Raw genomic sequence first — 24,995 nt, 5'->3', positions numbered from 1 at the left:
ACTGAAGAGAAGTAACTTCCTCAAAAAAATTTGTTTCACAATTTTTAATGCATAACTGTGCAAAAGTACAGGGATTTACTCTGTGGTCTTGTAGGTGCTGGAAGAGCACTGAGTTTTTCAGTAATTTAAATTAAACAGAATATATCAAATACTAAGTTGTGTCTCATACTTTTCTGTTAATTGATGTTTTAGTCAATATTTTTCTGTGTATTCAATTCCACGCAATTACTTGAGTATTCAAAAATTGAGGTTTTTTGTACTGACAATGAATCACAATATATTTGTACTTCATGAGTGAATGGAGTAACTCTTTAGCATATGTCCATTTTAAATATTCACCATTTTGTTTCAAAAATATTTTCTATAAATAGTCTATAAAATTTTATTAATATTTGATATTTTAGGCAAATGTTCTTGCTAGTAAACTCATTCACTAGAATAAGGAATGAAAACAGAACTTAGAAAGGGAACACAACTAAGCAAGACTTTCAGATATAATTATTTGAATACATATTTTAAAATGATTGTAGTTATACATATGGCAAATTTTTCTCATAGCTCAGCATTAAGCTGTGGGGGGAAACTACAAGACAGAAAAAAACAAACAAAATACTTTTATTTTCTTAGCTTCTTGAGATTAGAAAGAATACAAAAATCCAATAGATTTTTTACAAAAAGTATATTCCAATGTCTGTAAAGCCTTAAAAAACTTTTTAAAAAGAGGCCAAAACTGCAATTGTTAATTACTTAACACTACACCTTAAACCTCATGCTACACTGCATGCATATAACCGGAATGGACTTCCACTAATATATGTCTCTTTTAATAAAGTAAACTGTATGAATTTAAGATTAAGTCTTTTGTCAAGGATCTATTTTAAACAATCTGTTACAATTTGATTTGTTTTCAGATTGAGGCTCTCTCTCATATAGTGAACATATAACCTGCTCATTTTTAAGCCGTAATCATTTTTTCATTTCTGCTATGCATTCATTAACATAATTATTAGGTTTAAACATTCTGAGCAGCCTTTTACCTTTAAAACAATAGGAGAATATGGAAAAGATACAGAGGTAGTAAATATTAATGAAATACACTAACATCCCAGTACGTAAGCACCAAATCCATATATCTTTATTATTAACGTTTAATCCAATATTTTCTTAGAAATAAAATAAATTCCAAATTAACACTATTATGAGTCACAAATGGTTAAAAATTCCCTAGAAACATTGACCTCACTAAAAGTAATTAAATTCTATAGGCTTGGAGTGTTCTAACTTTTGCAGAGTACTTGCCCCATCTTGGAGAGTGCCTTTTTTTGTTTAATTTCCTTTGGCATTATTTGAATTGCTTCAGAATTTCCATTTCACGAGGCAAATTTTCTTTGGCTTATGACTGAGCCAGGGAGCATTGGACAGTATCCACATTTTTTTAATTGCACTCTGTAGGGAGATGTCTTTGACTTCCTAGAAGCCCCCTTTCTGTGCCAATATCCAAATACTGGACACTCAAGCCAGGTTTCCTGTGTCCTAAATGTATACACATGGTATGCTTATCTAACCTGACTATGAAAGAATTCAGTCACAAAACTGTTAAGTTAAATGTAACAGTGATTCAAAACTCCATAGGGTGTCCCTGAAAAGGAAAGCTCCTTTGACCTGTAATTGTTTCCAGTTCTCTATATTTTCTCATCAGTTATTTCTCTACACAAACATCCTACAGCGCAACTCAGCTTCATGTTACCAGTGAATGCTGGAAGTCCTATTAGCTCACTGTGGCTACAGTAATAATGAGAACAGGGATGTGTGTTTCAAAACTGCTTAAGTGTCACTATCTTACTAATCATAGCTGCATTTGTTTTACATTATTAAATCGTGTACAATGGCCCTCCCGGTGAAACAACTACTTCATTAACAATGATGAATGATTGGTACTGCTTATATCTTCCCCTCTACATGTTTACTCAATTTACTGAGCACTGAATTGTTAGTTCCCTTTCACCTTTAGAATGCCAGCCTTTTTTCATCCTCTTTGTATGTGAGATTGAAGGCTCATGAAAATTTTCTTAGTTGGCCCAAGTTCTCAATACACAAAGTAAGTACATCACAAATACCAGCAATCAGGTTTCCTGCAACACTAACCTATGGCTGCTCATCACATAATTCACTTTCAGGGATGAGAAGGGAATTAATTCTCCAGGACATATTCAATCCTTGGACTGTCCAACCAGATGGGTGGCATCAGTTGCAAATAGCATCAGTTGCAATGTAGAGACACCACCACCACTACAATTCACACAGGCCATGACAAAGCTATCTAAAGATAAAAATGTTAATCACTTCTGACTTGGGCTGGATTTGAATTGGAGGTAGAAAGCTATGGATCAAATTGCAATTTCAAAGTCACTGGTGGTATGTCTACACTGCTTACTCACCCTGGGCTCTGACTCAGGTTTGAGTTCTAACCCCTCTTCCATGTACACACAAATCAATTTAACTCAGATTAGCAACCACTAGGACCTGACCTGAGGACCTTCCTGGTGGGAGGGGAAAGGGCCAGAGACCCAGTCCCATTATGACTTAGGCCCAAGCACTGTTGTATTGCCATGTGGACAAAGCTGATCACAAACATGAGTCAGAATGTCTGCCAAGTGCAGTATGGATACATTAGCATGGCTGTGAGACCCAGGTCTGACAATTGCAAACGCAGGTTTACAATTAGGGTTGCCAAGTGTCTGGCTTTGAACTGGACAGTCAAATATTTGAGCTTTCTGTTCGGGAAACAAATTGAAAAAATATAAATGAGAAAATATAAATGTCCAGTATTTTCTAAATAAGATGTAATGTAGATTGTGATGTAATGTCAAGTGTGTCCAGTATTTTTGTTGAAACCATCTGGCAATCTTATTTACAATGTAAGGTAGATGATCAAATAAGGGCTTGGAATCCCTAAATCTACAAGGCCAGGTTAGTGTGCAATGTAGATAAAGTCATTTTGAAATACTAACCAAAAAATCATACCACTTACAAATCCCAACTACATTCCTTTAGTCAATTAAATAGCCACCAAGAGACACACCGTGGATTTTTTTAAGAGAATTTATTCTTCCACATTTAAAGAAAGCTGTTATGAATTACTTGTTTTAAGTAGTAAATTGATCATGATGTGAAAAGTCCAAATAGGAAGACTTACAACCAGTATCATTTTGCAAAAATGCTTTTTTAGTACAAGTAAAAATCCTACGGCACAAGATTAGAGGACTGGAAAAGAGAATGCACATTTGTTTGATCCAAGACTCTTAAATGACTGAAGGCTTTCTATGTAATCACAGAGCAAAGTTTCTAATAAACATGAGGTGTCAATCTTAGGCTAGCTCCACACTACAATCTTTTGCTGATTCAAGTTACATTGGCACAAAGTTGCAGCAGTTAGCGTATCACTTGTGTGCCAGAGTCGACACTATATATATTCACCAGGAGTGCTTGTTTCAATGCAGCTAACACAGTGTGCAACTGTTTTGAGGGAAGTGTTGGCAAAGCAAGGTGAGACAGAATCAAGTAGCAAAAGGGGTGGCGGGGACTGTGAGGTCAAGTTCCCATCAAGCAACTTTCTCCAATGACATCCTCTATCACATAATTTTTGTGCTTATTTTGAAAATTCCACCTACAAACGGCTTCCAATATCTCTAAAGGAAGCTCAGAGGCTACTGTCGTAAGTCTTCAAGAATAAGATGCACGCAGCTATGATATCTGCAGAGCCACAAGAAGAATCATGGGGGAACACAATGATTTCCTGGAGGGCATATTACTGGTGGCATTCATGGAGTAGCTGCAAATGGGCTGGTTATGTGCCAAAGAAACAAGTACTGACTGGTGGGAACATGTCATAACACAGGCTTGGGGTGAGGCGCAACAGCTGCAGAACTTTTGGATGTACAAGGCCACACTCCTATATTTATGTGCAGAGTGCACCCAGCCCTGCACTGCAGACATACCAGAATAAGACCTGCACTGACAGAGGAGTGGTGATTGCTCTCTGGAAACTTGCAATGCTAGACTGGTACCGGTCAGTGAGAAATTGGAATTGGAAAATCCACTGTAGGTGCAACTGCCATGTAGGTGTCCAGTGTCATAAGTGGTCTGCTGCTATGCAGGACCATGACCCTCAGCAATGTGCAGGACACAATGGATGGATCTGTAGCAATGGAACTGTGCTGGTGCAAGAGAATGCTAGGGGGGAAAGTACCAGGTTGTAGCATCAACACAGCTTTGCCAGAGAATACATCAAACTGAAAGGGCTATTTTTTATAGTTATGCAAGCACTGGCAGATCATTAGGAATTTGCCAGTCACATCTTATGAACACAAGACTGTTCAGAAAGCTACAACCTGGTACTTTTCCCCCTAGCCAATGTATTAACGATTGGGAAATAGTGACTAGAATAGTGAAAGCAAAAGTGAGTTTGAAGGTGATGGATAAGATCTGGAAAAATAAAGCAATTAGCTTAGGAATGAAGCTGAGTGTCTTGAAAACGTGTGCATTTAGCAGCATGTTGTACGGATGTGAGACATGGGTGATAATGAAAGTTTCGAAGAGAAGGATATTGGCATTTGAGATGAGTTTTTATAGAAAGATCCTGAGAATAGGATGGATGCAGAAGGTCACCAACAAGGAATTATATAGGAAGATACAGCCGAAAGAGAACCTACTGCAGAAGGTTATACAACAGAAGTTACAGCTATTCGGGCATATTTGCAGAATGAACAACAAGGGAAAAGTTAAGACCCTGGTATTCAGCTTAATGGATGATCCAAATAGGATAGGCATACCCTACAGAGAATGAGTAGATGGTATAGTAGATTGATGCAGAGCTAGTTTACAGAAACTAAGCCACTCTGCACTGGACAGGGAAAGATGGAAGGAAATAGTGAGGGAGGCATCAGACACCAACGGGTGTTGAGCCCATGGTTGTCGATGATGCTGATGATGCTGATTGTTGAAATGCCACTAGTGGTCCTGGCATTAGCCCTTACTCTATAGTCCATGAAGCTGCATGCTGACCATCTTGACAGCGCCAAAGAAAGATTTGATTAACATCTCAGCAGAATGACAGCTGATGGTCTTTTGGTAGAGTGAAAGTTTGCTGATGTTTACCCACCAGACTCAATCTCAATAACAAAAATATCACTACAGTTATAGCTGCCTGCTGCATTCTACACAACATATGCAAAGAAAAAGGGGACAGTTGCCACTGAGGTGGAGGAGGAATTAAATAGCCAGCATGTAGGCTTCAGAAGAGCTCATGGAGCTATTCAGCTTAGGGAGGCACTGAAAGAGCACTTTAACAGTGAGAAATAATGCTGTATGCTTTACTGTGTTACACTTAACCTTACAATTTAAGGACCTGTTAGGAATTACATGATGCTTGGTGTACATCTATGAATATAATGCTGACAATGCACCAATCAGTTGTTGCTCCCTATACATTTATAGTTATTACACTTGTGTTTGTCAGTGCTAAAATCAATTCCGTCACAGTATACAACAAGTTAATGGGTAAATGGGTACTTTCACTATCACCAGACATTATGCAGTATAGGTTGGGAATCAATAAATATGAACTGTTTACAAAACAATACAGTTTCAATTAATGACAAAAACACCTCAAGAATTTCTGTGCAATTTAAAAGCAAATAATTAAAACTTACAGAATAGAGGTTAAAGAATAGGAAGGAACATTAATGTCTATTTTAGCTACATATATATCAGCTGTGGCTCTGAAAGGTTAGTGTGCATGAAGCTGTTGTTGCCCTTAATGTTCTTCAGTGTAGAGTGGAAAGAATAGGGATGCAGTGCCTAATACTACATGAAATGTAAATGGTGTAGTAGGAAGGTATTGTACTCAAGTACTCTATGGCTTCCAAATAGAGGCAAGCACCAGATTGTTGAACTTGTAGGTCCACAAGAGAAGCAACATTATGTCCTGATGCACCTGCCTCTCCTTTTCCTACTGGGACTCCTGGGCCTTTTGGCTCTTTTCCTCTCCATGAAATCTGTAATATTCCTCTTCTGACCTTTTTTTGCATGGTTTGATACAATGGTTGCAGGATCTCACTGAACATGTCATAAGAACATAGAAATGGCCATACGGGGTCAGACCAAAGATCCATTTAGCCAAGTATCCTGTCTGCTGACAGAGGCCAATGCCTCAGAAGGAAGAAACACAACAGGTAATCCTCAAATGAGCACTCTCCTGTTATCCATTTCCAGACAAACAGCGGTTAGGGACACCATTCATACCCATCCTGGCTTCTAGCCATCAATCGACCTAACCTTCATGAATCTATCTAGCTCATAGACTCATAGACTTTAAGGTCATAAGGGACCATTATGATCATCTAGTCTGACCCCCTGCACAGTGCATGCCACAAAATCTCACCCACCCCTCCTAGATTAATCCTCTCACCTATCTCTCAGATACTGAAGCCTTCAAATACTTTGAAGACCCCAAGATGCAGAGAATCCTCTAGCTGTGATCTGTACCCCATGCTACAGAGGAAGGCAAAAAACCTCCAGGGCCTCTGCCAATCTACCCTGGAGGAAAATTCCTTCCCGACCCCAAATATGGCGATCAGCTAAACCCTGAGCATGTGGGCAAGACTCCTCAGCCAGACACCCAGAAAGTTCTCTATAGTAACTCCTATCATCCCTCCATTGACCTATTTCCCACTGATAATGAATGGTCAATTAGTTACCAAGATCATGTTATCTCATCAAACCATCCCCTTCATAAATCCATCTAGTTTAATCTTGAAACCAGATAGATCTTTTGCCCCCACTACTTCCCTTGGAAGGCTGTTCCAGAACCTCACTCCTCTAATGGTTAGAAGCTCTTTTTTGAACCCTGTTAAAGTCCCAGTCTTCACAACATTCTCTAGCAAGGAGTTCCACAGGTTCACGATGTGCTGAGAGAAGAAAAACTTCCTTTTGTTTGTTTTAAACCTGCTGCCTATTAATTTCATTTGGTGATCCTTAGTTCTTATATTGTGGGAATAAGTAAATACCTTTTCCTTATTCACTTTTTCCACACCAGTCACGATTTTATTGACCTCTGTCATATCCCTCCTTAGTCTCCTCTTTTCTAAACTGAAAAGTCCAAATCTTTTTAATCTCCCTTCAAATAGGACCCGTCCCAAGCCCCTAATAATTTTTGTTGCCCTTTTCTGAACCTTTTCCAATGCCAATATATCTTTTTTGAGATGAGGCAACCACATCTATATGCAATATTCAAGATGTGAGCATATCATGGTTTTATATAGAGGCTCTGTCTTATTCTCTATCACTTTTTTCATGATTACTAACATTCCATTTGCTTTTTTGGCTGCTGCTGCACACTGAGTGGATGTTTTCAGAGAACTATCCACAATGAGTCTAAGATCTTTCTCCCAAGTAGCTGTAGCTAAATTAGTAACTATCATATTGTATGTATAGTTGGGATTATTTTTCCAATGTGCATTACTTTTCATTTATCAACATTAAATTTCATTTGCCATTTTGTTGCCCAATCACTTAGTTTGGTGAGATCTTTTTGAAGCCCTTCACAGTCTGCTTTGGTCTTAACTATCTTGAGCAGTTTGGTATCATCTGCAAATTTTACGACCTCATTGCTTACCCCTTTCTTCAGATCATTTATAAATAAATTGTATAAGATTGGTCCCAGGACAGACCCTTGGGGACACCACTAGATACCTCTTTCCACTCTGAAAACTTACCATTTATTCCTACCCTTTGTTTCCTGTCTTTTTACCAGTTATCAATCCATGAAAGGACCTTCCCTCTTATCCCTTGACAACTTACTTTACTTAAGAGCCTTTGGTGAGGGACCTGGTCAAAGGCTTTCTGGAAATCTAAATATACTATATCCACTGGATCCCCCTTGTCCACATGTTTGTTGACCCCCCTCAAAGAACTCTAGTAGCTTAGTAAGAGATGATTCCCCTTTACAGAAACCATGTTGACTTCCCCCCAAGAAATTATGTTCATCTATGTGTCTGACAATTTTATTCTTTACTATAGTTTCAACTAATTTGCCCACTACTGATGTTAGACTTACCAGTCTGTAATTCCCTGCATCCCCTCTAGAGCCCTTTTTAAATATTGGTGTCACATTAGCTATCTTCCAGTGATTAGGTACAGAAGCAGATTTAAAGGATAGGTTACAAACCACAGTTAATAGTTTTGCCATTTCACATTTGAGCTCTTTCAGAACTCTTGGGTGAATGCCATCTGATCCCAGTGACTTGTTACTGTTAAGTTTATCAATTTATTTCCAAACCTTTTCTAATGTCACCTCAGTCAGGGATAATTCCTCAGATTTGTCACTTAAAAAGAATGGCTCTGCTCTGGGGATCTCCCAATATTCTCAGCCATGAAGCTGGAGTGACAAATTCATTTAGCTTCTCTGCAATGACTTTATCATCCTTGAGTGCTCCTTTAGCATCTCAATCATCCAAGGCCCTTTTTTTCTCATCTTCTTCTTTGTCACATATTCCACAGGTATAAAGGGAAACACCTCAAGACTGCAGTGGCCATGAATGCAGATAAAACACAAAGAGATACCACTGTCTTTATACTCATAGGACAGTGGCACTGAATAGAGTACCATTTTGAATAGCTGGTGATAATTTTAGCTGGTATCTCATTCCTGAAGGTAACAGAGGCATAGAAAGCGCAGTTGCTGCTGGTGCCTCAAAGTCACCCAGGACCCTATGCTGCTACACTGTTTCCTGCAATGTGCCTCCAAAGTTACAGCAGACTGGCATTGGAAGAAAAGTGTTCTACTGTGGAGGAAGACATAAGGCTGCCATACCTAGAAACCTTTGGGAGAAAATTGCAGGTACTTCCATGGTAGTTTCATCAAGAACTTCCAAGAGGATTTGAGAGACATCTCTCTGCATATGAACAAACTGTTCCACATGGACACCCTGGCCTAACTCTACAAGGGGAATGAAAAGTAAATAACAACTCTACCTCACTTAGTTGTGTTTTAATGAAATGTTGATAGCTACGTCCTGATAAGTTGGGGATGCCATCACTATAATGGGAAATGAACTTAAGATACTTACCAGATGTCCCTTACCCTGTTCGGGACTGCCCATGCTCAACTACTGGGACTGACTGTACTGTCATGAGGTCTCAAACATGTTCTAGCTGAAAGCATAAAGAATCACCCCAGTCACACGTCCCCTATCCTCCACCTCCATCCTTGTTCATGTCAAGGGCTTTTGATTTGAGTTTCTCAGAGGTATCTATAATATGTGCAGATGACATGGCATACAGCACTTTCTGAAAGAGGCAGGTCTGCATCTTGGCACCGGATTGATTGTTGCCCTCTTTGGCCTTCTGAACTACCTGCTGCTATTCCTCTTCTTTCAGGCAGCACTGCTGCTGCTTCCTGTCATACCCCTCCTCCTGTATTTCCAGTCTAGTCTGATATCCACATTTCTGCAGCTGGTCTGTAACTGTCCTTGAAAAAAAAAAAACTTTCTTCCCACTTTCCCAGGAAATTCAAAATCTGCTGTCAACACCAATGTGTCTGAGGAGCATAGCCAGCATGGTTAATTGAGCAGCTGAACATGACAACGGGGAGCTGCTACAGTTGGACTTGCCAAGATGAACAACCAGGAAAAGGCCTTTAAAAATGTGTCAGGTTTTAAAGGGGAAAAGAGTGTCTTCCGGTATCTATTACCCATAATGAATGGAATTAACAATGGTGACCACCTGCTGGAAGACTGTGAGAGTCAACACAGGTAATGCAGCATCTATACTCACACTATAGCGGCCTCAGTAAATCAACCATTGCTCAATGTGGTTTGTGGAGCTGGGTGCTACTGTTACGATGTAATGGAGAGTTTGCATTGGCTGACAACAAATATAAGTGTTAACAGACACACAAATAGATTGACTTAATGTGGTTTATGTCAGCCTAAGTTTGCACTTAAGACAAGTCCTCAGTCTGGTAAGAACTGGCAGAAAGCAAACACAGAGTTGTGTCCCTTTCCAACCAAAACCTAGCCATCGTAAAAATGAGGGTTTCAGGATTTTAAAAACTTGTAAACATTCACCAACGCTATCACATATTTGCCATAGACTCATTTTCCCACCAGCAGTAAATCATCAGGAATTGAAATGTCAAACTCATGTGAGTTCTTGTGAGTCACAAAGCAATACTAAAGAATTCCTAGTCTGTCTGACACCCTCAGTGATTTACAAAACATTACTGTGAGGAAATGGAAAATATGTACTGGGTGAGATTCAGCAATGGGATCTCAGGTGGATCTTAATATCCAGACTTTGAATGAACATAATATATATGCTTTGTTTATCTTCCTACTTTTATAATGCTTTTTTAAAAAAGTATAAATAATATAAAAAAGAAGTTGATAATGCAGTTATAGGCCTCACAATGGCAAAGACAGTAGTCACAAGATCTGCAGACCCATCTGAGCCTACCACCTGCATCTGCAGCAGATGTCAGGTATAGAAAGAAGACTTAAAAAGGAAGAAACCCCAGTTCTGGGTTGACCAGGAAGGAGGGCACAGCTCCATGTCTCAAAATGTGAGAGAAGCCTGATGGCAAACCAGAGGGTGAGAGCCTGACAGTCAAGACAAGCCAATTAAAGGACAGACTGCTTAAAGACAAGCCCCGACTAAAACTTGACTTCAGTTGGGGAGGGATAACTCAGTGGTTTGAGCATTGGCCTGCTAAAGCTAGGGTGGTGAGTTCAATCTTTGCAGAGGCCATTCGGGGCAAAAATTTGTCAGAGATGGTACTTGGCCCTACTATGAGGGCAGGGGACTGGACTGGATGATCTTTCAAGGTCCCTTCCAGTTCTAAGAGATAGGCAATCTCTATTAATTTAGAACAGGAAGATCCATCAAATGACCTGTTTTGGGCTGCATTGTTTATACTTTTTTTTGTACCTTAATACTCTCTGGGTATGGTAAACTTGAAGTATGATTTGGCCGCTGAGCTAAAGCACCAAAACTTCAGCCCTCACAAGCAATAACCACCTACCAACAGCACCTGAGTAAGCCATGCCCTAATGGGCATGAGGGGACATTGAAGAGGCAAACCAAGTCACAAATAATTAATATACTGGAAATATGATATTTATACAGTATTTTATAAATTAATTTAGAAATGTTCACTGGCACAATTATTGGTTTATTCCTGTGTTAAATTCCTTTCAAGGATTTGGGCAAATAAGCCTAGTGTTGCCAGGTGTCCGATATTCACCCGGACAGTCCGGTATTTTCGCCTCCTATCCGGTAAAAAAATTCAGAGAATAACGGACACCTAAAATGTCCGGTATTTTTTTATTTTTCCCTGGCCAGAAGGCGAAAATGACAGACACCTGGTAACCCTACAAACACTTAGCGCCTGGTCTCCTCCCCACCCCGAGCCCCCGCCCAGCTCCCAACATCCCCAGCCCCCTGATCCCAGCCCCCATGTTTACCTGGTTCTGCAAGGCTGCCAGCACAAAATGGCTGCCAACCAAGGGGAAGCATTGGGTCTTAGTGCTCAACCGCTCCCCTGTTCCTATCCCTGCACTCACTCTTAAAGGGGATATGCTGTTTTAAGGCTGTTTTATTTTAATTTTTTTTTCTTAATAAGTCTTGGAGGCCTTTTTTTTTCCTCAACAACTTTGGTCTCCCCCCCCCCTTTTTTTTCCCTTATATAGCTCATATTCCATTTTTCTTCAACAGAATTTTTTCCTGGTGGTTTTGGGGTTTTTTTTGGGGTGGGGGTGGGGGGTGTTATGCAGCTGACAAATATCTGTCTTTTCTTCACTGCAAACACTACTACTCCCACAGAACTAACAAGGCTGAGATCAGCCCATGCCTGTAGGACAGCTGGCTGAAGCTGAACCTGAACACAACTGGTGAGCAGGAGAAAGCATCTGGAAGATCTGGGAGCTGCACACCAGTCTCTTTCAGCTGAAGGCACAGAGCCACAACTGACAGTCACTGACAATACAGACAGTAGTTTAGGGGCCATCCTGCAATTCCTTGTTGACACTAAGGGTATGTCTAGACTACATGCCTCTGTCGCCAGGAGGCTTACCTGGGTGGTCGACAAATACCTTTGATGTCGACACCCACGCGTCCAGACTATCGCGCTGAGCCAACAAACAGCTGATCAGCTGTTTGTCGGCTCAGCGCGGCAGCCATGTAAATTTAAATGAAGCGGCGATAATTTAAATCGCCGCTTCATTTTCCTATGTCTGGTAGCCTAATCTACATGCCTCTGGCGACAGAGGCATGTAGTCTAGATGTACCCTAAGCTCTCCCATGGCAGCAACCATATTGAACTCTTTCCATCATTTCTGGCTGGAAAACTAACACCCACCCATCCTTGCAGAAGATGACCTTGTCTCAGTTGCACATGCCTCCATACCTTCAAGCTGCGCTATAGAAATGCAATATGCTACTCACACACTTAAGGTCTTTGCTAAATCAGGATTTAAATGACTTCACATTCTAGACAGAAAAAATCACCTTTAAAAATATCCAGACTCTTCTGTCAAATCATTTATTGTATTATAAAAAGGAAGCATTTTGTCTTCCTTTGGTGTCCCTTAAGTTTGCACGTATACTTTCTTCACAATCTTCAAATGCCTTGAGTCCCAGCAGTCCTCCCTGAGGAGGTGGGTTAAATACAACTTCTTCAAAGCCAATCAATGCTGCTCTAAGCATCAGATTGAGAGCCGGGTTATTTGAGACCAAGACAAGGTACTCTCTTCCTTTCTGATGTGAAAGGTCTTCAGAAAGGGACTTCCCAATTCAACTTTCCAGCAGCACCATTGGTACTAGACACCACTAGGTGTGCCCTCTTCACTGGTTTCCTATTTCACAATTAAATGTAAAAGCTTCATGGGGAATGCAGAGTAGTGATTCTTCAGAGTTCACAGTTATATATTAGACAGGGGCTACACAACATTTGCAATCTTTTAATATTTCAGAGGAGGGTCTTCCCACTGTTCTAATTCAAACCCGTCAAAACTTAAGATTCAACCCACTCTGCCATTAAATCTTCTGCCAGAAAAGTGTTTCCAATTATAATTCAGATTGTGAACCGCTGTTTTGTCCACTATGATCACAACATTTTGCCAGAGGGAACAAATAGGTTAAAATGCCAATATGCATTACATGTTTAACATTAACATTTATAATCTTATATGGGACTGAAGAGAAACTTGAAATATCTGCAGTACTAGCCTGTTACAATGGAGCCACGTGTTTAAGTTTGTTCTTACAAAAAAGTTTTAATTGCTTTTCATAGTAGCTTCTCTTAAAATGTTTGGTTATGGTTAATTTTCTTTGCGCCTATAAGCAGATTTTTATTAATTATTATTATTAATAATAATTATTATTATTATTATGGTCTGTCATAAAATTATCTGAAGTTCAATCTAAATATTTCTGAAGATAAACTTAGTGCTTCATAATATGATTTTCATTATTTCGAGTAAAACTGAAAGAGGAGGAAGAGTCACAGAAAGTGGGATGCTTGTTGCTAAGCAATAGGTGATACCTAGCTCTCAAATTCTTACAGCACGAAATATCTATAAAAGCTTCTACAAAGAATGATAACGAGTAAACTGAGAAATCAGAGACATTCTTACTGGAATGCGTCATAAGTAAGGTAAGAAGCAGCAGCTGTGCCACCAGTCTAGTTCCTACTACATACCCTCTGAGAACATGGATGTCTAATCCAAATCCCACCGAAAGATTACCCTTGACTTTAATTGGAGTGGAACTGGAACTGGAACACATGGGCAGATGATATTTAAAACAGTATTTACTTGTAGCTCAAAGAGGGTAACACTACCAGTAAGTGACCACAACACTGCAAAAGTCTTGACAGGAAGGGCAGCTGCATACTTTCCTCACCTGGTTGTAGAGTTTAGTTTTTACCATTTAATTATGATGATATTTTTTAAAAGAAAGGAGTGCACTGAGTGACCTATTGGCTAGGAGTAGAAGTTTCATTAACAGAACATACACAATTTGCAAGAATTATGTATATTTATCTCAGTCCTTTCAAAGCTTTATTCAAATTAGTAGTTCTTATTCTAGTTAATATACCCAATATCACCTGAGTAAAAGTGGCAAAATTGATCTTTTTTTTATGAAGTCTTACTATTTAAAACTAATGAATTATTTTAAAAGAAATAATTTATTGCTCATCTCTGCTTTCTTGCTTTCAGTTAGGAAGATATTTGAAAGAGGGACTCCACAAACTCTTACTTTTCAATGAAGATAGAGAAAAGCACTTTTCTGGTGTTTTATTTTTAAAGGTACCAATACTATTTTGATATTTTAAGACCTGGTTTGTCAAAAGCAGATGTACTGTAGAACATAATAGGGAATGTGCTGCCCTTCTGAAATATTGTCTATGGCTGTGTCTAGACTGGCCAGTTTTTCCGGAAAATCAGCCGCTTGAATTTCCGCTACACTAGCAGCTTGAATTTCCTCAAAAGCACTGACTTCCTACTGTAAGAAATCAGTGCTTTTGGGGGAAATACTATGTTGCTCCCATTTGGGCAAAAGTCCTTTTGCGCAAAACTTTTGCGCAAAAAGGCCAGTGTAGACAGCTCAGATTTGTTTTCCGCAAAAAAAGCCCCGATCGCAAAAATGGTGATCGGCGCTTTTTTGCGGAAAAGTGCATCTAGATTGGCACGGACGCTTTTCTGCAAAAAGTGCTTTTGTGGAAAAGCATCCGTGCAAATCTAGATGCTCTTTTCTGCAAATGCATTTAACGGAAAACTTTTCCGTTAAAAGCATTTGCGGAAAATCATGCAAGTCTAGACGTAGCCTATATGTATTTTTAAAACTTCCTTAATCTGGAAGTGTTGGCTCTTCCACAATATCTTATATCACAATAAGAATTAGGAAACTGAAATGCAGCTATGAATGTACAAAAGCCTTCCAGTACACCAAATTAAAAAATGTCAAAATGCATTATGGAATAACTACATTTTTAAAGCTAACATAGCTTGTTTCCATTTTGTGAAGTTTAAAAAATTTAAATTTGAACCTCTTATGTCTCACCATCCCAAAAAGTTTCATTTTAATAATAAGTAGTGTTAAAATTACAAGAGGGCAATTAATTGCATACAGCAAAGAAAAACAGAATAATTCCTCTCTCCAACAAATGCTGATGGTTAACTTTGTTATTTCTAGACACTTGACGGGACTAATTTGAAACCATCTAATTCTTTTAATTTTCTAGGTTTTGGCTTTAAGAAAATTATTTTATAAACAGAAAACTATTTCCTAGACACAAGAGAATGCTGAGCTATACTATAATATATACACTCAGAACAAGGAGAATTGTTGGTGAATTTTTCCTTATTCCTTATACCTTCATATAGCTCATATTCCATTTACAACATTGAATTAAAATTAAATTCCATGAGATTTCCTCATCCATCTATAGCATTTGCAAAGTTATCAGGATGTGAAGAATTCACATATTAAATGATATTTTCTGTACAACATATGGATACATATTACCAATGTATTTTACTAATAATTGACCAACATTCCATTTTCATATAATAAAAAGGAAGACTTGTGCACAGAGTTTCTAAGGCCACACTTCTCTGTTTTATCAACTATTTTCAACAGATTGCATCAACATAATATATCAGCAGGTCTGGCCAAACTTTTACCACATGCCCCAAACTGCTACTTCAAAAAATGCAGCATTTTCTTTTTTTAATAGTGGCAAAAATGAACTATTTTCAGATCTTTCATTTTCAAAAATGTTGGAACCATTTTTGCTGAGGCTTTCAACGTCAATCTTTTACTCTCAGGATGAGAAAGAAGGTGAGAGATGTCATATAGAAGTGTCTGAAAATAAACCTTTAGACTGGAAACATTCATGTAGCCTTAATTTCTTGTAGTGGTTCAACATCATACTTTAATTTCACATCAAATATGCTTAGTTAATTAGTGTAAAAATGCAAAATGAAGGTCAAAATATGAAATCCAATTTGCAGAAAAGAAAGCCACTCACATGTGAAATTAATAACACCCTCAGCCTTATAATCAGAAGGAAAGGGAAATCACAGAGCAGGATTAATCAATCCTAGTGTTTTTACAGACTAAAAGCTCCCCTATCGGCAAAACAAACCATTTAATGACACTCAGTTCTTGTTATCTAATCATCACTCCTCAACCTTTTATATATGACCAGCTGCAAAAACAGTGGTCTCCATACACAGCCACTTTTTTCATAAGTATACAGGCAGTCCCCGACTTAGGCGGATCCGACTTACGTCAGATCCGCAGTTACGAACGGGGCTGCCCCAGAGTACACGGACTGCGGGACCTCGCGGTCCTGCCGCCCGTGTACTCTGGGGTTTTCTATGCGTCTCCCTGGTCTGCACCCCCCCACCCCCCCGTGGCTTTGGAAAGGCAGTATTCTCATTGTGCCTTTCTCCAGAAATTGTTCCCATCTCTGCACCGCAGCAAGGGGAAGGAACATCAGATTCTTGTCTCCATAATTATAGAACTAACAATAATTTTGACTTGTAATCTTGAACATAGTGATTTATGTGTTTGTTGCAGTTATGTAAAAGTAGCTTGAGACATGTAGGTTTCATGCACAACTTCTCTTCCTCCTTTCCCCATCTTATCCCATATCAATTGCCTTCTGTCATCCCCACATACAAATTTAGCATCTTTAAGGTGTATTTCAAATTAGGTTCAGCACTGGATATATTCCAAACTGGTTTCAACACCAATCCTTTTTGCAAGTAGGAATGCAGTATTATCTGTCTTCATAGTCGTGCTTGAAGTTACAAAATAACATTGATTTATCTTTCTGCCCATTTTCAAAAAGAAGACATTTTTTCTTATTAAGAAGTTGCCAATTGTCAGAGCAACTGGAGGAACAAACACTATATTTGCCCTGGTACACGTTTATAGAATGAAATATGACATAATGCATTCAAGAAGATGACATCACTAGTTTTCTTTATCATGCTTAAAACTAAACCTACGTAGGATATATGCATGATAGTCCCCAGGCTAATTGCTACTTTTGACATATCAGAAATTCAAGGGGCTAGGATTGACCTTTACAGCCCTAAACTTACTGGTACCTAAAAAAAGTGAGATTGTATCTCTCCACTAGTGATATTTTGGCAGATAAGATCATCCGAGGTATTCAAATCAACTGCCCTTCTGGATTTATAAATTTGGGGCTGCGGGCAAGATCATATTACTTATGGGTCCATCTTCATCCAATCTGTTGGTTTTCAGGGGCAATTATGCATATCTACATTTCCAGGAGGAGACAGCAGCAAGTATTAAAGGGATAAAGGGTATCATTTTGTTTAAATTTTAATTTTAATTGTGATCATTAAGGGGAGATTTTACTCATTATTTTCATCCTTTTTTTCGTACAAGATCAGAAGTACTGAATATATTCATTTAAAAGAAATGAAAAGTAAATAAATATCTTGCCATGCTCTTACCATAGACCAGGGCTATTCAACTTTGCAAGCCCTAGGGGCCACAATGATATTCATAGCTCATGCCAAGGGCCACAACTTAAGTGTGGTTGCATATACATACAAATATATATGCAAATATATACAAATAGCTTCTTTCACACTGATGGGAATCAATACAAAGATTAAGCTTTAAGCTGTGGCACTGGACCCAAACGTGGGCAGTGTGAGCCAGTCAGCACCTCTTAGGCCTTGCCCACAAGGCTAAGCAGTCAGCACTTCCCACAATGCCCCAGCGCTCCCAGCACCTCCTCCCTAGGAGCTAGAAATGCTGACACCCACTGATGGGCCATGTGTTGAGCCCCACGTAAACCCAAACCGCACTGCAGGCTGCAAACAAATGGGCTGCATGATGGCCCTGCTGTAGACAAACAATTCAATGGAAATACCACACAAAACAATCTCTGTATGGAATCAGACTGCTTTCCTGTGTTCCACACAAAAATATGCTCTACAGTGCACATCTTTTACAATGAAAAAATAACTGCTAAAATAAAATTCATTTATAAGAACATCCATCTCACTGAAATGCAAAACTGACTTGAAAGATAGCCCATACAATGAGCAGACTTGATGAATGAATTAATTTTCCATGCACTAAGCCAGTTACCTCCACCGCTTGACAAAGCCTTCTTACATAAAGGTCTGTTAAAGAAATAAACGTCTTTCAAAAACACCTTTTTTGGTAATGAACAAATGTACTTAAAATGCTACTTGTGAAATAGGATGCAAGATGTAAGAATCCCAGGCTGACATTGAAAATATTCACTAATTGGTCCCAAAACTTAGTAGAGAGTCACTCTCAGATTTGCCCCCAGGAAGAATAAAGGAACATCAGCACAGCAGAAAAATCTGAACAGGGAGAAAATCTTTAACAGTCTGTTTATATCCAGTAGCTTATGTAAACTCTGGCATGTCTTTTCCTTTTATGCTTTGCAAGATGTTGTAAAGAAGTTAAAGATCAACACACAAGATTAAAATAGCGTTCACAATATGTTATGCAGCTGCCCCTGTGCAGTAGTTCAGGACCGATTTGCCTAAATAAAGAAAAGAAAACTATTCAGAGGATAAACAAAACAAAAGCTACCTTAAACAAACACATTTAGGAAAAAAGTAGATTATTCCTACAAATGAGAAAGGTGAATATGCAAACTAGAGGTCATTAAAGAGTTAAATATAACTAAAAAAGACTTGTGAAATCTTTCATTATGTTACAGTCACAACACAAAAAGCAAAGGCAAACGTCCCATTTTAAAAAGAGACGTCCTCAATAAGTGCCTTACCTATGGTTAGAACCTCAAACTTCCTACAGTGTAAAATGGCAGCAGTTTAGTTAACCCATTGGGTGGTTTGATAACCCAACAACTCAGGATAATGAAAACCCATCACCCGAAATTTCCAGTCATTACACCAGGTTCCTATCAAATCCTATATCAAATGCAAGATTATATGGGTAAGTCCTCAGGTATACTGGAGCAGTGCTCAGTGCAACCTGGTAGAGGCTAGGAAGTTTGTGACCAGACACACTGAATTCTGATGATTGCCAGCCGCCTAGCAGCCCAGAAAGGAAATCCTCAGCTAGCGGCTTAAGGCAGTTGTCATCTCTCTTGACCAACTGGAAGAAAGCAAAATGGTCTGAACACAGACAAAGTTCTGGCCTTCACATGGTGCCTGGTAGAGCCAAGCTACCAATGTGCGCCTCTCTCTAAAAGTATATACCAAGACAACTTGGATACAATGGAAAATAAAAGCAATAATCAGCAATAATGGAGCAGTGCAGAAGCCTCCTCTGCAGCTGATCCACAACCCTGGCATTCTCTCCTGGCTGTGTGACTGATAGTCTGGACTTAGTCAGGCAACATCTATGGTCCGGAAACCCAATGGGTGCCCTCAGTGCTTTTTTTGTTTAAAAAAAAAAGATGCCTGTACTCCAGGGGAAAAGTTGTTGAGCTCTGACTGGAGGTGCTGGTACTGCGTCTGGAGGTGCCGGTACTGCGTACCGGGCAGTACCATCACAAAAAAAGCACTGGGTTCCCCCAAACTGGACAATTCATGAGGAAAAGCTGGACCCAGGGTCAGTAACTCCTCCCCCACCCTCCCAGAGCTTCCAGATCAGCACAAATAGTAAATTTGTAGCACTCAAGCTCAGGGAGGGAGGGAGGAAAAGGAAAGGGAACAGGGGAATCATGGGCTGCAGGTGAAAGCTCAGCTGGGAAGGCAAAAGTAAGAACACAACCATATTTTTGTGGTACCTCAGTGAAACATGGAAGCAACACAAAAGAAAAAAAATAAAAACTGAATCTGCAATGCTACTTGTAATATTAGTTATCTTTTAGCATCCAATTCCTGGTTTCCTCAAACCCAATAAAAGTTTCATCAGTGAGTTCAAGAGAGTTAGGTTAAAATCTGTTTGCATTTAGAAATAATATTCAAACTGGTAGTATTAGAAATGGTGTTTTTTTACAGGAGGAGGACATAGATGGTATGTACATTAAAGGAGAATTTGAAAGTTTAATTAGTTTGATGGGTTCTATAAATATCTATAGGCTCTAGCCTGGGGTCACTACATGACAGCAATGTTGTTATTAATCAGTTTAACTAGTCTATTCAACCAGCATGATATAACAGTGGCTGATAAGTGTCTATTTTAATAGTAGTGTATATACCCTAAAATTGATCAATTGACCACTAGTGTTATCATTCATCATTTTTATGATATTTTATATAAAATGTACTTACTTGAAAGTAGTACATATTAGCTGTATTACTCTTAATGATCAGGCACATTACAGTCAAAAGAGCTCTGAAAAGGGAGAAAATAGATGGCTCTGCATGCAGGTTTCAGCACAAGCCCTTTATCAGGAAGGCTACAACTTCTTTTTGTTTTAATTGTGGGGAGTGTTTTCTTTTGGGTGTAGTTAATAATGCACAATAATATGCATAAGTAGCTGAAATTCCTCCTTCCAGTGTACATTACTGTACTTTGTATTGTCTGCACTGAATTTCGTCTACACGTTGAACCTTTTCCAGTCTGGAATTCTCTGATCTGGCAATACCAATGTTCAGCATGATTTTAGTTAACTGGATGTCCACTTATCATGGGCATGGCCTAGTTTCCTGTACTCCCATAACATTTGTTTACAGCCACCTGTCTTGTCTCAGTTTTCTGTGATGTTACTTAGCTCTAATTTACCCCAACATGTCTTTTAAGACCCCATTTAGTAGTGGAAGTGTCAGCAATGTTGCTAGACAATCTTGATTTCCCATGGTTTGGCAAATTCTCTGGTTTGGAGCTGATCTGGTCTCACAATTTTTACTATTCTTTACTAATCAGAATTATTTTTGTGTCATCAGCATTTAAGTCAACCAAATTTCTCTACCATATCTATGCCCAAAGCCACACAGCTTTCATGTCTCTTTCATGATGTGCCAAATGTGCTGGTAAAACTATCTCACCAGAATATAACACCCTCCAAAGGAAATAAAGAGAAGCCATAAGAAAGAGTTGATAGTTGGTGAATGCAGGTTCTGAGCACATAAATATGTACCACCAATGTAAAATAAATAAGTTTTAAAAAAAATTAAATGCATTTCCAGATAATTTTCTGACAGCAACAACTGGAGCTGGAAATTGGTGATTAAACCTGCATTATTTAGAGTTACAAGTGTAATATTAAGAAATAAGAGTGAGTTCTGAAAGTCAGTGTTGTTTTTTATAGTCCAAAGAAATTGGGGATATATTTTTATCTAGCAGATGATGCTTGAAATTTCCAATAGAGACCCAAATCCCAAATTGAAGATGTGCAAAAATAATATGGGATTTTATAAACTGAAATTTCTCTACTGTCAGTTACCACAATGCAGTCCCTTGTGACTCTTTGGAGCATATTAAATTACTGTATTTTTTAGTGCTTTTTATCTAATGATATCAAAGGGTTTTCTGTGCATTAAGCCTCACATACCTTTTGGGAAATGCTGCTTATAAGTATTATACTCATATTACAGCAATTGGAGCACAGAGAAGTTAAGGTCAAGTTTTCAAACGTGAGTAACTGACATTACGTATCTTAGTCCATGTTTAGGTATATCAATAAAAGTGTCCCAATTTCATAAGTACTGAATGCTTGCTGTTCCCACTGGCCTCAGTGGAAGCAGGACTGGGTACGTTAGACACAATCAGTCAGCAGGTAATATTTGATTGTGTAAACAATCATTTAAAAGCAGCCCTTTTGAGTGGCATCCATCACAGTACTCAAAACGATAGAAGAATTATTCAGATTTGCAACCTTCTGCTGGACAACTGCTCTGCTCAAGTTAGAGATGTGAAATCTCATTTAATTAGCTAAACAATTAAATGTTATATTTAACTGATTAACCAATTAAATGGGGTGAGCAGGGGTGGGGGAAAGGGCACACCAGCCCAGCTGGGCTGGACCCCTTCACCACCACCCTGCTACATCCGAGCTGACGAGGAGCCCAACACCACAGATAGGGGCTGCTCCAGCCGGACTGGAATGCCCCTGCCTGCGGTAGGTGTTAATCGTACCTAGTAAACTGATTAAACATTCACACCCCTAGCTCAAGTGCAGCAACTAAATGTGCAGTCTCCTGCTTCCATTTGCTCATACTCTTGCAGAAACTTGAGACTTCCTGGGAACAACGCAGAAATAATGGGAGTGTTTCTACTGTCTCCTTAAAAAGAGTGGAGGGGCAGGTTAAATGGCTGAGTGGGCAAAGAGTCAGGGTCTGAGGCTATGTAATCTGTTTGCAAGATAAAAGACCAGATTGGAAACTTTGTGAACCCAGAGCCTCAGTCTGTAACCACCATGTAATTCATATGTCAAAAATCTTTGACCAGCCTTGCTTTAGTAGGTTTGCAATACACTCACATTTCACTCTGTGTGTGAGGCTCTGTCATGGATAGCGCCAGACCCTCTGAGGCCCTATGGTAGAGGCCCCACAGTCACACCACACCCCTAAGAAAGGAGAAGTGAAGATGGGTCCTCCAGGCCTGCCTAGAAAGGCTGCAGTGAAGCAGCCAATCAGAATACAGCAGACTCAGTTAAAAAGAGCTACAGGGCCCAAGCAAGCTAGTGTTAGCTGGGACCAGAAGGAAGAAGGGGACTCAAACAGAGAAACTTCCTAGACAAGGAGGCATGACAGACAAGCCAAGACAGTGGGTTGACAACCCATGACAGAAAACCTAAGTCAGTGATGGAACCAAGTGGAAAGCAGCTGAGAGGAGGCAGCAGCAACTATTAAAGGGATGGTGTTTATAAGGTCCCAGGGTTGGGACCTGAGGTGATGGGTGGGCCTGGGTGCTCCCACTGGCCACTGGGAAAGTAGCCTAAGTCCTGAGAAGAGGAAAAGGCTGGTTGAGAAGCCTGAGTGAAGGGCAGGAGGGTTAAAAGGGTCACTAGAGAGCTACTGAGGACAAACAAACAGTCTCTGGGGAGAAAGCCCTGGGGCCAGTGCTCTAAAACAGGGCAGGAGAGAGACTTTAAGGATATGTCTACACTACAAAGTTAATTCAAACTAACAGCCGTTAGTTCGAATTAACTTTGATAGGCGCTACACACGCGAACCGCTAGTTTGAACTTAATTCGAACTAGCGGAGCGCTTAATTCGAACTAGGTAAACCTCATTCCACGAGGACTAACACCTAGTTCGAATTAACTAGTTCGAATTAAGGGCTGTGTAGCCACTTAATTCGAACTAGTGGGAGGCTAGCCCTCCCCAGCTTTCCCTGGTGGCCACTCTGGGCACCACCAGGGAAACTCTTCTGCCCCCCTCCCGGCCCCGGAGCCCTTAAAGGGGCACAGGCTGGCTACGGTGCCCATGCCAGGTGCAAGCCTGCCAGCACCCAGCCAGCACACCCTGCACCTGGCACGGCTTGAGCCACCCACCCGCTGCCACCCAGCCCTCCGCTCCTCCCTGGACCAGGATGGCGGCTCCTGGGAGCCTGCCCAGGTCCGCAAGAGGCGGGCGCCCGCTTGGTCTAGTGCAGACATCGTGGACCTCGTCCACGACCTCCACACTAGGCACAGGAAAGTGGCCGTCTAGGGCAGGATAGCTGCCAGCCTGGCCACCCAGGAGCAGGTTTGCATGAAAATCAAGGTGGTCCACTGAGACTCCCAACCCTGAGCCCTGAGCTTAGAATGGCCGTACTGGGTCAGACCAAAGGTCCATCTAGCCCAGTAGCCTGTCGGCCAACACTAGGTACCCTGGAGGGGATGGACCGAAGACAATGACCAAGCCATTTGTCTCGTGCCATCCATCTCCAGCCTTCCACAAACAGAGGCCAGGGACACCATTTCTACCCCCTGGCTAATACCACTCCATGGACCCAACCTCCATGACTTGATCTCACTTCTCTTTAAACTCTGTTAGGGTATGTCTACACTACCACCCTAGTTCGAACTAGGGTGGTAATGTAGGCAACCGGAGTTGCAAATGAAGCCCGAGATTTGAATTTCCTGGGCTTCATTTGCATCTCGCCGGGCGCCGCCATTTTTAAATGTACGCTAGTGCGGACTCCGTGCCGCGTGTAGCAGTCTCCTCTTTTCTAAGCTGAAAAGTCCCAGTCTCTTTAGCCTCTCTTCATATGGGACCTGTTCCAAACCCCTGATCATTTTAGTTGCCCTCCCCTCTCCCACCCTCTCTCTTCCCCTCTCCCACCTCCTTTTCCCAGTCTCCCCGAGTTTTGTTCAATAAAGAGAGTTTCTATTTTTGAATTCACGTGTCCCTTATTTTGTACATCAGGAAGGGGGGCTAGGGAGGGGTAAGTGGAAGGAGGTGAGGGAGGAATGGGGTACGAGCCCCCGATGGGGAGGACTGGGCTGGCTCTGTGGGCTCCTCGGGGTAGAAGCTCTCCTGAAGCCCCTTGATTGACCCCCCCTCCGGATGGCAGCCTGCGGCAGGTGGAGCCGGGCTGCTGGCCGAGTGCTGTGATGTGCCCAGTGTGGGCACTCAGGGCACTCCAAGCCAGGACTGCTTTGCAAGCGGGGAACCCCTGAGAACTGTCTGTCCGGGCTGGGGGTTGGGTCCCTTTAAGCACAGCCCTCGGCTAGCCTGAGACAGCAGCTCCACGCTCTAAATCCTAATCTGATGCCCTGCTGGCACTGCTTCCGGCCATCCTTAACCTCGGTTCAGGGTCCACTCAGTGTGGACATGCTAGTTCGAATTAGCAAAACGCTAATTCGAACTAGTTTTTAAATCTAGATGCGCTAATTTGAATTATCTTAGTTCGAATTAACTAATTCGAACTAAGTTAATTCGAATTAGTGCTGTAGTGTAGACATACCCTAAGCTAGCCAACAATAGGCTTTGCTGGCTCTTTGTAAGTTGGAAGGAGGTTCTTCATGCATTTGACTCTATGTGATGTGGCCAGAGGGATGAGCCATT

At 40.5% G+C, this 24,995-nt stretch overlaps 1 protein-coding gene across 8 annotated transcripts in view; it reads right to left on the bottom strand.

The window, feature by feature from the left end:
* Positions 1-24,995, bottom strand: part of KLF12 (KLF transcription factor 12) — a 366,929-nt gene that overhangs the window by 256,028 nt on the left and 85,906 nt on the right. The window lies entirely within an intron of this gene.

Source organism: Pelodiscus sinensis, chromosome 1 (assembly GCF_049634645.1).
Source record: "Pelodiscus sinensis isolate JC-2024 chromosome 1, ASM4963464v1, whole genome shotgun sequence".
Taxonomy (NCBI): domain Eukaryota; kingdom Metazoa; phylum Chordata; order Testudines; family Trionychidae; genus Pelodiscus; species Pelodiscus sinensis.
The sequence above is the reverse complement of the archived record's forward strand: the minus strand, read 5'-3'. Positions and strand labels throughout refer to the sequence as shown.